Source organism: Eulemur rufifrons, chromosome 7 (genome assembly GCF_041146395.1).
Source record: "Eulemur rufifrons isolate Redbay chromosome 7, OSU_ERuf_1, whole genome shotgun sequence".
NCBI lineage: Eukaryota > Metazoa > Chordata > Mammalia > Primates > Lemuridae > Eulemur > Eulemur rufifrons.
The window spans coordinates 83,387,654-83,400,813 of NC_090989.1; positions in this window are offsets into that span (position 1 = coordinate 83,387,654).

Sequence of the window (13,160 nt, forward strand, 5' to 3'; positions counted from 1 at the left end):
CGTGTTAGAAGGGTAGGGTAGGATCATGAGGTTCTGAAAGAAGAGATATTTCAATATCAGGTAAAACAAAATTTTAAATTTAGCCAAGTGATTTTTAGTGTACCCTAATTCAGAAGTTCCCGGATATCAAAAAATGTGCAGTTCATTTTCTTCTTTTTCACGTACATTCTCATGTGAAACAGAAGTTTCATATTATGCTACAGTAAAAGAAAATTATAGAAATAGACTTGATTTAGTAGTAAGAATATCAATTTCAGCAACATTCCTGATATTTAGTGGACATTGTATGATAATAAGATAGAAATCACTGATCTCATTTAAATGTTGGGTTTTGACAAATGTAATTTTATAAAATCTTCATGCAAATGTTATTTTTATCTTTTTAAAAATAATACATATTATAAAAAAATAAATGTTTAAAGGAAAAAAGGAAAATCTCCCTAATATATAAAAGATAGTTATCATTACTTTGTTATACATCTTCCTAGTCTTTTTTCTCCAATGTATATACTTCAAATTTGTTATTTTTGCAAAAAAACCCCCCAATTATACTGTCATAATCTTTTGCAACTTACTTTACATGTCAGCTCTTGTGAACCTAATACTTTTTTAAAAATGTCTGTTTAGAATTCCCTTATGGGTCTACAATACCCATAAATTTAGCTTTTAAGTTTTCACTATTGATAATTCTGGCTATTCTGTGTTTTATATGAATTATGGGCATACTTTGTTTTATTGTGCTTAGCTTTATTTGGCTGTGCACATATGGTTTTTACAAACTGAAGGTTTGTGGCAATCCTGTGTCAGCAAGTCTATTGGTACCATTCTTCCAACAGCATGTGCTTACATGAAGTTTGTTGATAAAGCAGCAGAGGAATTTGAGAGGATATACTCCAATTTTGAAACAAGTTCTACTGTGGGTAAAATGCTATCAAATAGCATGGAATGTTACAGAGAAATTTTTCATGAAAGGAAGAGTCAATCAATGCAGCAAAACTTTGTTGTTGTTTTAAGAAATTGCTGCAGCCACCATCCTGATTAGTCAGCAGCCATCAACATTAAGAAAAGACCCTCGGCCGGGCACGGTGGCTCACGCCTGTAATCCTAGCACTCTGGGAGGCCGAGGCGGGTGGATCGCTCAAGGTCAGGAGTTTGAGACCAGCCTGAGCAAGAGCAAGACCCCCGTCTCTACTAAAAATAGAAAGAAATTATATGGACAACTAAAAATATATATATAGAAAAATTAGCTGGGCATAGTGGCGCATGCCTGTAGTCCCAGCTACTCGGGAGGCTGAGGCAGGAGGATCGCTTGAGCCCGGGAGTTTGAGGTTGCTGTGAGCTAGGCTGACGCCACGGCACTCACTCTAGCCTGGGCAACAAAGTGAGACTCTGTCTCAAAAAAAAAAAAAAGAAAAGACCCTCCTCTAGCAAAAAGATTATGACTTGCTGAAGACTTAGATGATCATTAGCATTTTTTAATCAAAAAAGTACTTTTGAATTAAGGTATGTGCATTTTTTAAGATATTGCATACTTAATAGACTGCAATACAGAGTAAATATAACTTTTATATGCACTGGGAAACCAGAAAATTTGTGTGACTCATGTTATTGTGTTATTCACTTTATTACAGTTGTCTGGAATCAAACTCTCAATATCTCAGAAGAATGCTTGTATTTCCTTTAGTCTCCATACTACCCTCTGAAATAAGTACTGCCATTACCTTAATTTAGCAAATACGAAAATGAGGTTCAGGGAGGGTTTGCAGCTCGCACAGTATCATAGAACTAGTAAACAGTGAATCTGGAATTGGAGTCCACCCAGTATGACTTCAAGGCTCTTGATCTTAACCAATATGCTAACCTGCCTCCATTGTAGTCACTCTCATTCATATTTTCTGTACCTGTGTAGAAGTTTTTCTGAGGGATAATTTCTTAGAAGTGGAACAAAGATACATTTTCAACTGCAATAGATTGCTGCCAAATTTTCTGTGAAAAATGATATATAACATGTACTTACACCATTCATATGTGAAAGTATCTATTTCCTCCCTCTCCAACACCAGGTATTGTTATAAAGTCTTTGCTGGATCTGATAGATGAAAATATTTAAATATTGTAAGTCTGTATTCCTTTGCTCATTTGTGAGGTTGAGCATTTTTTTTCAAATTTTTAAAGCTATGTGTTATAGATGGAAGGTTTTGTTCTGCCCAAACATATGTGTTGAATCCCCAGTCCCCAATGTGATGCTATTTGGAGATGGGACCTTTGGAGAGTAATTAGGTTTAGATAAGGTGATGAGGGTGAGACCCCCATGATGGAATTAGTGTCCTTATGAGAAGAGGAAGAGAGACCAGAGCTTTCTCTCTGCACCAAGTGAGGACACAGCAAGATGGCTGTCTGTAAGCCAGGGTTAGGGTCCTCACCAGGAATGAAATCCGCTGGCATTCTGATCTTCAATTTCTCAGCCTCCAGAACTGTGAGAAATAAATGTAAACAAAAGCCCCCGGTTCGATGGTATTTATAGCAGCTCAAGCTGACTATTAGACACTATTTGAGTTCCTCCTTCTTCTGAAAGTTGCTTTTTCAATGACATTAACCCATTCAGTTTGTTTTCCTTTTTTCTTATTTGTATGAATTCTTTAATATTTTATGGTTGTTAATTCGTTGTTTTATATGTTACAAATATTGTTTCCCCATTTGTCATTTGTCTTTTAGTTTTGTTCATGGTGTCTTGCACAGTGCAGACTACTTAAATGTTTATGTAGTCAAGTCTGTCGGTCTTTTCCCTTGTTGGTTGATCAGGTTTGGTGTCATAACTAGGAAAATCCACCCCCTCTTTATAATGATAAATTAATGTTGTATATATATATTTTTTTAAATCACCAGTTTAATTTTTATAGTTGTATTTTAAATCCATCTGGAATTCTATTTCATATATAGTATGAGTTTGGGATTTACATTAAAAAAATACTAGCTAACTGTTTTGGTTATCCATGATTGCATAAAAAGTTTGTGCTCCCTCAAAAGTTTGTGACTTATCCATTTATCATTTTTCCTGATTCTATGGGTCAGGAATTCACCCAGGGCACAGCAGATATGATTCTTCTCTGCTCCAGCTGTGGTGATTATCCAAGATGGTTTTTTCGCTCAAATGTCTGGATCTTCTACTAGATGGCTTGACACAGCTGGCTTTCTGGAACAGCTCAGCTGGGGCCTGGGGCTTCAGTTCTCACCCCTAGCTGGGTTTTCAGTTCTCCTTTATGTGAAGGGAGCCTCTTTTCACGTGGCTTCTTCATGTAGTCTCTCCAGCAGAGTAGCTGGGTTTCTTCCTGGGTAATTTTGGACTCCTCAGAGTCCAAAAGCAGAAGCTGCCAGGCATCTGTAAGACATAGTCATGGAATGAATAAAATATCATTTCTGCCATATTCTATTTATTAAAGGAAGTCACAGTCCCAGCCCAGGTTCTAGGAGAGAGAACTACATAAAGGCATGAATACCATGAGGTGGGCTCCATTGTGCCCCACCGATTAACAGACTACCGCATTAACTATCCTGATACCATTTATTAAATAGTGTCTTCTTCCCTGATTTGAAGTATCCTGTATATACCTGAATCTGTTTCTGGACTATATTTCATTAATCTCTGTGTCTATGCTATCATGGCAGTATTGTAATATGGGAAAATTGAAAATAACCTATTGATTGGCATATCACTAATATTCATTCATTTGTTCATTTAACAAATATTAAATGTATGCCATGTGCCAAGCACTCTTCTAAAAACAGGAAACACAGCAGTTAATAAAACAGACAAACATTCCTGCCTTCATGTAGCTTACATTATTGTAGGAGACATATAATAAACATGAATTCAACCTATACTCTCAGTATAATAATATTCAGTTAAGAATCAATAAACTATAAAAAGTACATAGTATGTTGGAGGGTGACAGAGTTATGGAGAAAAAGAGAGATGGGAGGGGATAACAGAAGTGCTGGTGTGTGTAATTTGTAAAAGGATGGTCAGGGATACTGAGATTTGAGTAAAGACTTGAAAGAAGTGAGGGAACAAGCCAAGTGAATTTAGAGGTTGAAGGTAGGAAGAAGAGTGTGCCAGGCAGTTAAAATAGATAAAGTAGATCAACATATAAGAACATAGAGCTCAAAAAGATAAGGTTGAGTGATAAAGGCTGTAGATAAATGACCATACAACAATTTTTTAAAAAATAATTAAAAAATAATAATACTGTTTCTTGTCTTAGATATAGGTAGGTAAAAGTATAACAAATGGAAGTAAAACTAGTTATGAATTTCCACTTATTTGTCCTAACTATTGATAATGTCAGCATTTTTAACTTCTGTCAATATGTGGCGTGAAAACTAACATTCCATTATCAGTTTATTTTCGTTTGATGTTATTACTAGTGAATTTTCTTTTCTTTTTTTTTTTTTTTTTTTTTGAGACATAGTCTCACTCTGTTGCCCGGGCTAGAATGCCATGGTGTCAGCCTAGCTCACAGCAACCTCAAACTCCTGGGCTCAAGCGATCCTTCTGCCTCAGCCTCCCGAGTAGCTGGGACTACAGGCATGCGCCACCATGCCCAACTAATTTTTTCTATATATATTTTTAGTTGTCCATATAATCTCTTTCTATTTTTAGTAGAGACGGGATCTCGCTCTTGCTCAGGCTGGTCTCAAACTCCTGACCTCAAGAGATCCTCCCGCCTCAGCCTCCCAGCGTGCTAGGATTACAGGCGTGAACCACTGCGCCTGGCCTGTTGTTTTGTTTTTAAAATTTTAACACAGTAACACATGTACATAGTTAAAAAGAATATAATACTAGGCAGATTATTAAAAAAACAATAGTTCCCAACTCTTTGTATTCTATTTTTGGAGCCAAGCACTTCTGTTACTTTAGGTAATAGTATGATAGCACTATTTTGCAATTTCTTGATTTAGCTTTTTTTTTAAATATGTAGACACATGCGTACCCTTGCTTCCCATCATCCTATGCTTTCAGTATAATAATTCAGTTAAGGATCCACATTTACATTATGGCTACATTAATGTTGTTAACTGCGGAGCCAAGTAGTACATACATTTCTTTCTGGAAAAGATTTTCCTTTTTCCTGAGGAAAATAATTGCATCATTTATCACATATATAATTCTTCTATGTACCTATTCTTAATTTTTGTCCAATTATTCAATTCTGTCATATTTCTTTTTTTTTTTTTTTTTTTTTGAGACAGAGTCTCACTTTGTTGCCCAGGCTAGAGTGAGTGCCGTGGCGTCAGCCTAGCTCACAGCAACCTCAAACTCCTGGGCTCAAGCGATCCTCCTGTCTCAGCCTCCCGAGTAGCTGGGACTACAGGCATGCGCCACCATGCCCGGCTAATTTTTTCTATATATATTTTTAGCTGTCCATATAATTTATTTCTATTTTTAGTAGAGGTGGGGTCTCGCTCTTGCTCAGGCTGGTCTCGAACTCCTGAGCTCAAACGATCCGCCCACCTCGGCCTCCCAGAGTGCTAGGATTACAGGCGTGAGCCACCGCGCCCGGCCGACATGTCATATTTCTAATATGAGTTCTTTTCCCCTAATGCTCAGATATATCAGCCAATCTCTTAATTCCACTTGTTTTTTTTCTCAGAGACCTCATCCTGGAGCCCTTCATCCTCCTGCTCCAGGCTGGACAGGTGTCTTTCTAGTCTCCTGGGGTCTCTCATCTGAGACTTCCTTTTGCTATTTTCCTGTTTTAAAATCCTTGTTTCCTGGATCCTATGCATTTCTCTCTCTTGATTGCTTCCTCATTTTAGAGTTATACTCCTTTAGTAGCTTCCTGAGAATGAGTGAATGGCGATTAAATTCTCTGAGATTTTGGATATCTGAAAATGTTTTTTATTCTGTTCCAGTGGTTCTCAGCCCTGGTTGCACATTGGAATTACATGGAAGAGGCTGGAGAACAAAAACAAAAGTCTTCCCAGGCCCTGCCTCAGACCAACTAAGTGAGACTTTCTGATACTCAGATTTAATAGCTCCCTAGGAAATTCTAATGTGATACCACAGTTGAGAACCAGATGTCTCACAAAATGATGCTTTAGCTGGATGTGGTAGGTAGAATCCTAAAATACTCATCCGAGATTTCTTCCCATTGATACACACAGCCTGCATAATGCTCTTCCTTTGAATGTGGATGGTACTAGTATATGTGAGGAGATATTCTTATGAATAAGTCACTAATCAGTGACTTTGAGTTACCCAAAAGGTAGATTATCCTAATTGGGCCTTACCTAATCAGGTAAGCCCTTAAAGAGAAAGTAAGGCATCAGAGAGATGCTCTCCTGCTGGCCTTAAAGATGAAGCAAACTGCCATGTTGTGAGAGGAGTGGGCCACATGGCGAGGAACTGAGTGCAGCCAAGGATGAAGGTTAGCAAGAAGCAAGGACCTCAGTCATTACAGCTTCAAGGAACTGACTTCTGCCAACAACCCAGATGACCTTGGAAGAGAACACCGAATTCCAGATGAAACCACAGCTCCAGCTGACACCTTGATAGCAGCCTTGGAATACTCCAAGTGGGGAACCCAGGTACTCTGTGCTCAGATGTCTAACTCACAGAAACTGTGTAATAATAAATGGGTGAGTGAAATTGTGGTAATTTGTTATGCAGCAATAGAAAACTGATAATATAGCTGGGCATAGAATTCTATAAGAGAAATCATTTTCTCTATGAATTTTAGAGGCATTGTTCCATTGGATTTAGCTTCCTATGTTGCTATCATGAAATTAGATGCCATTTTGATGTCCATTTTTTGAGCCATTAAAATGTATGTTTCCTAAGAGCAAAGAAATTCATTTAAATAACAGTGCAGTTATGAAAATCTGGAAATTTAACATTGATATAGTACTTTTTTCTACAACTATACAAAATTCCAACAATTAGTATATCCTAATAATATCCTTTAAAACATTTTAAAAATGATGACCCAAGATCCAATGCTGGGTCACACAGTGCATTTAGTTTCCAAACGTTTATGTCTCTTTAATCTGAAACAGTTCTTTAGACTATTCTGTCTTTCATGACATTGACATTTTTGAAAACTACAGGCCAGTTATTCTGTACAATACCCCTCAATTTGGAGTTGTTTGATGTTTCCTCATGTCTCTCGTCTAGGTTGGGTTTTCTTTTTTCTTCCCCCATTTTGTTCAAATTTGTATGTTATGGACTTTCCTCAGATGTCCAGTGACCCAGGCTATCCATTTATATTCTAAAATGAGGTACTAAAAAAGCTGGGTGGTACTCTGACTGGTAGGCTTCATTGTAGAATGATCAGCTGTTAGGATCCCCACAACTAGGGCACCTGGTTCATCCATATTTTGAGCCTCCCAGGGATTCAGTGAGGTAAATCAACATGCTCCTTTTCAGTAGTCATCTTAGCTTATAGCACCCTTCTCTTTTCTGTCATCATCTGTTTTCCATCTTGCCAAAATTTGTTGGTATCTTTTGCCAATTGGTGTCCCCAATTTTCCTCCTTTTCCTTGTGAATTTATTTATCCTTTTCAAGAATTCATTTAATGCCATTTTTAGGTAGGACTTTGAAGGGAGAGGAATTAAACTTCTATGGCTAATGTAGCATCTATTACTGACTGTTTTTAATGTATTTATTCTTCTTAATGAACTTTACAATTAGCTTTCCATGTTATACCAGCGCATTTACCTATCTACACATGGGAATTTATTTAGAATTGCATTAAATCTATAGGTTAATTTGCAGGGAACTGACATCTTTCCAATACTGAGTCTTCCATTTTAGGAATTCTCCACTTATTCAAGTGTTCTTTGATATGTTTCAGTAAATTACTACCAGGTTCTTTATATAGAGCTTATATATTTCTTATAATCTTACTGATAGATACTTCATTGTTTTGGTTGCTCTAGGAACAGATCCCTACTGCAACTTTCCCATTACATTTTCTAACTAATTATAGAAAATAAAAATTATTTGTATATTTATCTTGTATCTGATCACCTTGATGAACTCCTTCAAATTCTGAAAAAATTCAGTTGATTCTTTTATGAAAATGTATATAAATATAACTTGCAAATGTGTATCATATTATACAACAAAATTATGAGATTAATTCATAATCTCATAATTTAAATAATAATAAAATAATTAATTAATTATTATTAATAAATATTAATAATAATTATTATTATTAATAAAATAATTAATTAATTATTTTTCTGAGCTTGATACATATCAAGCTTGATACTTGATTTATTTTGTTAATAAATGATATTTTATTTTCTTACAGCAATCAATCTGTGAGACTTTTTTCTATTTCTTTTTATCTAAGTAAGCATTGTATATTAGAAATCCCTCTTCATGGAGACCTATTACACATTTTCATTTGAGAAGTATTCCATGATCAAATAAATTTGGAAAATGCTGTATTACAATACTCAGTACCTAGTACAATACCAGGTACTCAGTAGTAACTCAATAAGTAGTTATTGCATGAATAATGAATGAATTAATGTACTCAGTCTTTTTGATTATCTTGTTTCCTTCAGGCTTAATTATCTAAACCCAGAGAGATAGGGAATGTTTTCTAAAAAGTCTCCAAGATGAATGTTTCATAACCTCCCTGGAAACCTATGTTAGTTTTTAATAAATCTCAATGTCAGGAAACTTCCTTATTCTAAAACTATTTTGCTATAGATTAGGTCATTTCCTTTTATTCTTTCCTTAGTATTGCAAGAGAACAGGTTACTAATCCCTATGTAAAAATATGAGATGAGCATGACAATTCAAAATTTCATTTAAGATTTGCTTAAAAAATCTTTCCTCATCCCTCCACCATGTTTCTGTAAAATGAAAATAATTCTGAAAAAAAAAAAAAAGAAAACTGACACTGAGGGAAAAAAATGTAGATTTATTTATTGCAGAATATTGGAAAATCATGTCTAACAATTTTAGGGAAAGGTGATATTTAAGTATAAAGATGTTTAGCTTACTCTCCTCAGAATTAAAAAAAAAATACATATTTCTAAACTTAGGTAATCTTTAAAAACACCTGAGGAACTTAATATGAAGATTTTTAGTCACCACCTCAAATGTATTGAATTTGAATTCCAGGTGGGTGGTGTTTAGAGAATTGTAATCAAACAAACAAAAACAAACAAATAAATAAAAACCCCATAACAATAATTTTCCAGGTGAATGGCCATGTTTACTGTGTTAAAGTTTCCTACTGTCAGAACTTAATTTAAATTATGTAAATGTTTTTTACTTTGAACCATAAAGTATATTATTATTTTATTTCTGATATACCTTTTTATATTTCTCAGAGTTAAAATTATCCCATATTTTCATTTGTTTCCTTTTATATGTATCTCTTGCTAATTCTTTTCTCACACAGAGAACAATATACATGGTCAAATCTGTCAGATAATTTAACTTTTATGCAGTTTTCTCCCAGAGCCCTCCATTCTCCTCCAATTTGGACTGTTTTCAGTCTAAAACAACACAGCTGCACAGTTCTTATCTTGAGACTTGACTTTATGGATTTCCTGTGTCAAACCTCCTGCTTCTTGTATCTCATGTCTTTTCCTTTATTTCCTCACTTTAAAAAGGCATATTCTCTATAACATCCTAAGAAAGGGAAGCATAAAACATAAATTTTTGAGACCTTACGTGTCTGAAAATTTCTTCGTTTAATCCTCAAAAATGATTAATCCTTTCTTTAGTTAGCTTGGGCTATCGTAACAAAGTATCACACACTGCCTTAAATGACAGAAATTTATTTCTCATAGTTCTGGAGGCTGGAAGTCCAAGTGCCCATATGGTTGGTTTCTGGTGAGGACCCTCTTTCTCGCTTGTAGATTGCTACCTTCTTACTGTGTCCTCACATGGTGAGGAGAGAAAGAGCAAGTTCTCTGATGTCTCTCTAAGGATACTAATCCCATCACGGGGGTTCTACCCTCATGACTTCTAAACCTAATTATCTCCCAAAGACCCTTTCCCCAAATACCCTCACATGGGGGTTAGGGCTTCAACATATGAATTTTGGGGGGAACATAATTCAGTTCATAGCAAATAATATAGTGTTACAGAATTAAGGGAGAAATTATATTCTCTCAGAATTTTGAAGACATTGCCTCATTGTTTGCTAGATGCAATGTTGTTGAGAAATCCCATGTCATTCTTGCCCTGATCTTTTGGTACATGGTCTCTGTTTCTACTATGGAAGCTTTTAAAATATCGTCTTTATTCTTGGTGTTTCTGTGCTTTGGTCTGCATCATTTTTCATACATTGTGCTTGGCAGTAGGGATCCGTTTATGAAGTTGGAGATTTATGTCTTTCAATTTTGGGTTCCTTTAATTACATCCCTCTTTTATTTTCTTTATTCATTCTTCTCGAAATAAGAGGTAAGGTAAGTGGTTGAGCTTATGGATTAAAGCTTTATTTTTCTTATATTAACCATCTCTGACTTTTGGGGCATTGTTTTTCCAAATTTACCTTTAATACTTCTATTGAATTTTTATTTTGATGATCATACTTTGATCATATTTATAATAATTTCCTAGAGCTATTTTTTATCTTGTGTGGTGGTTGAAAGTATGTCCACAAATTTTGTGATGCTCCATCAAAAAATAGAGCCTGATAACCCTCCCCTTGCATATAGACTGGACTTAATAACTTGCATCTAATTAATAGAAAAAAGTATAAGTGATGGTGTATGACTTTGGATACTAGGTTATAAAGAGCACTGTGGCTTTCAGATTGCTTTTTCTCTGGATTACTTGCTCTAGGGGAAGTCAGTAGCTATGTCATGAGAACATTCAAGAGTCTTATAGAGAGGTCCATGTAGAGAACATGGACAACAGCCATGTAATGAGCCATCTTAAACAGGATCTTTTAAATCTTCAGAAAACCACAGTCCCAGCTGACAGCTTGATTGTAATTTTATGAGAGACTCTGAGCCAGAACTATTCAGCTAAGTTGCTCCCAGACTCTTGACTCACAGAAACTGTGTGAGGAGTAATAAATGTTTGCTGTAAGTTGCTAAGTTTTGAAGTAATTCGTCACACAGTGATAAATAACTAAAACACCTTGCCTCTGAGTGTCCTTTTTTATAGCATCCTGTTCTTGTTTCATAGATGCCCTATATTCTGTTATTTCACAGGACATGAGTAGTCTTTATTTGTGTATTTTAATTTTTTGTTTGCTCACTGCATTGTCTCTAATTCCTGTGAATTTCATTTTTTTTTTTTTTGTATTAAGGATAGTTGACTAAAAGCTAAAGAGATGGGAGGGGATACAGATTCTGGGAGTGATTCTCTCATTTCTAAAGTTGTGTGATGGATAAACCAAGAAGTTATAAGATTGTATGAAGAAAACCTACATATTTTTTGTATAACAACTAGAGTGTTAAATTAGTCTAATTATAGTTTTCAGACAAAGAAAAAAGTCAATGAAATCTTTGTAGACCCTGTCACCTACCGTCTGTGACCTTGAGTAAGTTTCTCAAACTTTAATAGACTCTTTTGTAAAATGGGAATATTTATAGTATCTACCATAAGATTGTTATAACAATGTAATGACATAAGGAGCTTTAAATAGTACCTGGCATGGTATTTTCCTTATTTTTGCCTCCTCTTCCCCTTCTGTTTCCTTTCTGCGCCCTATTCTCATTCTACTTCTCCTTTTCTGCTTCTCTTCTACCTTATATTTCTCCTCAGTATTAGTATTATATAACAATGTATTATTATGAACCTTTAATCTGCTTTGGAAGGACTTCTGGGTTATTGGCCAGTTTCATAGGCCTCATCCATATACTACCACACCAGATTATGAGAGATTGGCACCTACATTTGTAAGTCATAATCAGACCTCTAACACAGATGCTTGATTTCTTGTAACATACCTGAATCACTCAACAAAATTTTACAGAAAGCCTATTCTGTGAGGAAAATCTATGCTGTGCAGTGCCAGAATCTGACACACTCTTCACCGTCTAATGGAAGAGGTGGTAAAACATAATACAACAGAGAACTACCCACTATTATAGGCAGCCTCGGGATGCTCTGGAAACATAAAAAAGGGAGCTCTGATATGCTTATGATGGGTCACTGAAGACATGGAGAAAGAAAGTACTTCAAAGTGGTGGTGGTGGTGTGGGTGTAGGGGTTGAGGCCTCATTCCGCATGTAGAGAATAACATCTGCAAACTACAGAGATATGAGAGTGCATGTTATTATGGGAGACTAGAACGTAGCAGAGCATAAAATCTGAGGACCTACAAGGTATCAGAGTTATATGGTACATACTGTGTTTTCAAAGACCAAAATAGGCCGGGCGCGGTGGCTCACGCCTGTAATCCTAGCACTCTGGGAGGCCGAGGTGGGCGGATCGTTTGAGCTCAGGAGTTCGAGACCAGCCTGAGCAAGAGCGAGACCCCACCTCTACTAAAAATAGAAAGAAATTATATGGACAGCTAAAAATATATATAGAAAAAATTAGCCGGGCATGGTGGCACATGCCTGTAGTCCCAGCTACTCGGGAGGCTGAGACAGGAGGATCGCTTGAGCTCAGGAGTTTGAGGTTGCTGTGAGCTAGGCTGACGCCACGGCACTCACTCTAGCCTGGGCAACAGAGTGAGACTCTGTCTCAAAAAAAAAAAAAAAAAAAGACCAAAATATAGTTCTTGCTTGTGCAAGAGCAACAAATTAAGTTTGCTCCTGGTATCTGAGAATTATAAAATCAGCAGAGAGGAAATATACTCATAGCTCTTTGTTATAGTCTAAATATTGGTTAAATAATCTGTCAGTGTTTATAGGATGAAGAAATAAGTGATAAATCCTAAAGAATGTTCAGGAGTCAGCCAGGTTTTACTTTTCTTTCCTAAGTATTACTATTACCTCTCTACTCACTCCAGTGCTTCGATATTTAATGTGATATCCAAGTGTTTTCTTTTATGTATTTGGCCCTTCTAATTGTTTGCTGCCATCTAGTGTAATAAAGTTGATGTCGTAATGTTGTCTTTAATTAAAATGATAATCTATTGGTTTTTTAAGGAATACTGCCCTTTTTCATTTTCGAAGTTTTAAAAATCATTTTTCCAATAAGCTCTTTGCACTCCTAGTCCTTCTT